Source organism: Atta colombica, unplaced genomic scaffold, assembly GCF_001594045.1.
Source record: "Atta colombica isolate Treedump-2 unplaced genomic scaffold, Acol1.0 scaffold332, whole genome shotgun sequence".
Classification (NCBI taxonomy): Eukaryota; Metazoa; Arthropoda; class Insecta; order Hymenoptera; family Formicidae; genus Atta; species Atta colombica.
The window spans coordinates 20,242-22,735 of NW_017259440.1; the positions used below are offsets into that span (position 1 = coordinate 20,242).

Consider the following 2,494-nt stretch of genomic DNA (forward strand, 5'->3'; position numbering starts at 1 on the left):
ATATATATATGTGTTCCTTTAAAACTTAATATACTTGTTTTTTGCTTGTTTACTTTCAAAAAAATTGTTCTTACAATGATATTTTTCACACGTCAATTATGTCAAAATTACTACGATTTATTCAAACTTGTTAAATGCAATCTAATGATTGCTAATCGTTACTGAGCGCATTTCACGTTCGACGCTTCGATGAAGAAGACAAAGAGAGAAAGCGGCGTATTCGGAATTCGGATTGCCACCTGGGTGTTCCTTGGGTCACTCAGATATCATGTCATCCTTGTTTAATGTTCGGTAAACAACAAAAATGACATGACGTTCGGAGAACACCCACGTGGGAATTCGAACATGCCCAAGAATCAATTAAGAATCATCAAGAATTGCAGAGTATCAATCATGCAACTTTTTTTCTAGGATGAAAAATGAAAAGTGAACAATTTCTCCATTAACTTCAATGATTAAAATTTTCATCTTTCACTTTCCATCCTAGGGATAAGGGCTCCGCACAATACAAGGAACAGGGAATAGAGAACAAAGAATAAGAATTTCAACCTATCAGAAACTATGTATTCTTCAACATGATTTCTGATAGGTTGAAATTCTTATTCTCTGTTCTCTGTTGCCTGTTTCTTTTATTGTGCGGAGCCCCAAAAAAAGAAAAAGTTTCATTATTAATACTCTGAGCAGAGAGAAACCTGAGAGAGGACATGACAGCCCAAAATCTGTAATCGCAAAATGCTGCCGCGCATTACTGTCCTCTGACAAAATGGATATAAACTACATGCAACGTCCACTTTTCTTAGCGTACATCGTTCATTTTTCAAGACTGGAGATAAATCGAAATTTGGTTCATATAATCGTGCTATATTTATCATCTCCAGCCTTGAAAAATGGACGATATACCCTAGAGTCCTATATATGAGAGAAGTGACATTCACCCCCCACTACTACTTTTGCACATATTCAGCACCGCCATATTTAACCCGCTCCAGTTGATCAGCTGACCAGTTTCCATAAAATTATTTACTTCATTGTAAGAATCATGAACTCCGTCAGGAGATTAAGTAAGTATTAATGTTTTCTTGTTGAATACTAGCGATTAAATAATGCAATTAAAAATGTTACAAAGATAAACGGTATATTGTATATTAATTTTATAATTTTTATATTAGTTTTTCATATTAGTTTTATATTAGTTTTATAATTTTATTGAATGCATTATTGCGTTATTATAACGTTATGTTGTTATAACGTTATTTTGTAACATGATTATGTTTCTATTTTGCCAGGAAGTATTTCGCAAATACATAAAGATACCTACCAGGTGTACAAGTATGAAATGACGATTTTTTCCCAAAAAAACACGTTAAATTCGGAAGAATGATAAAAAGAGATTTATTCAAAGTATGCTCCATTGCTAGTTACACATTTTTCCCATCTTTCGGGCAATTTGTGGATACCACGCCAGTAAAAATCTTCCCCTTTTGCCGCGAACCATTCATCGAGCCATTTTTTCACATCTTCGTACGAACCAAAGCGCTGCTCAGCAAGTGTGTGACCCATCGATGCAAACAAGTGGTAATCGGAAGGAGCCAAGTCTGGTAAGCCACATGGGGTAGAACTTCCCAGCTGAGTGCCAACGTGTTCCGAACTGGTTTTATGGCCATATGTGATGGAGCATTGTTATGGAGAAAAATGACCTTGTGTTGCCTCTTTTGGTATTCTGGTCGTTTTTTAAGCAGCGAATGGTTCAAATCGATCAATTGTTGTTGATAGCGTTTGGTATTAACCGTTTCGCCAGGCTTCAATAGCTCATAATAGATCACATCCTTCTGATCCCACCAAACACAGAGCATCGTCTTCCTGTCAAAGCGATTCGGTCTTGAGGTCGATGTGGATGGTGCGCCTGAGTCTACTCATGATTTTTTGCGCTTGGGATTCTAAAAAAAATCCACTTTTCATCCCCACTAACGATATGATGCAAGAATGACTTTCTTCTGTATCGTTCGAGCAAAATTTCACATGTGTTTTTGCATCTCTCCATCTGTCTCTCGTTCAATTCATGTAGCACCCATCTGCCGACTTTCTGAATTTTTCCCATCTCATAGGCGATTGAAAACAGCTTGTTGACTAACGCTCAATTGCTCTGCGAGCATTGTTTTTGTGTTTGTGAATCATCTTCATCCAGCAATGCTTGCAATTCCACGTCTTCGTACTTTTTGTTGTCCGTGTTCCTTGTCTGCAACATCGAAATCTTCAATTTTAAAACGCTGAAACCATCGTTCACACGTTTTTTGCGATAGAGCATGTTCACTATAAGCTTCTCCAAGTAATCAGTGATTCCGCAACAGTTTTCTTCAAATGAAAACAAAAGATTAACTGTCCGCGAATGCTCCTTATTTGGTACAAATTTCATTATATTAAACACAATATTATGCAAACACTTTTCAATCAAATCACTTTGCGCGTTTGACACTTGTTGATGATACAATAAAAT

The 2,494-nt window shown here is 36.6% G+C and overlaps 1 protein-coding gene across 1 annotated transcript in view; it reads right to left on the minus strand.

The window, feature by feature from the left end:
• The window catches only part of LOC108690609 (fatty-acid amide hydrolase 2), a 19,367-nt gene extending 19,184 nt beyond the window's left edge, over positions 1 to 183 (minus strand). Inside the window, exon 1 of the mRNA XM_018197982.1 lies at positions 75 to 183. The gene's annotated coding sequence lies outside the window, so the exon portion shown is untranslated. The remainder of the gene's footprint in view (positions 1 to 74) is intronic.
• Positions 184 to 2,494: the final 2,311 nt, after the last annotated feature.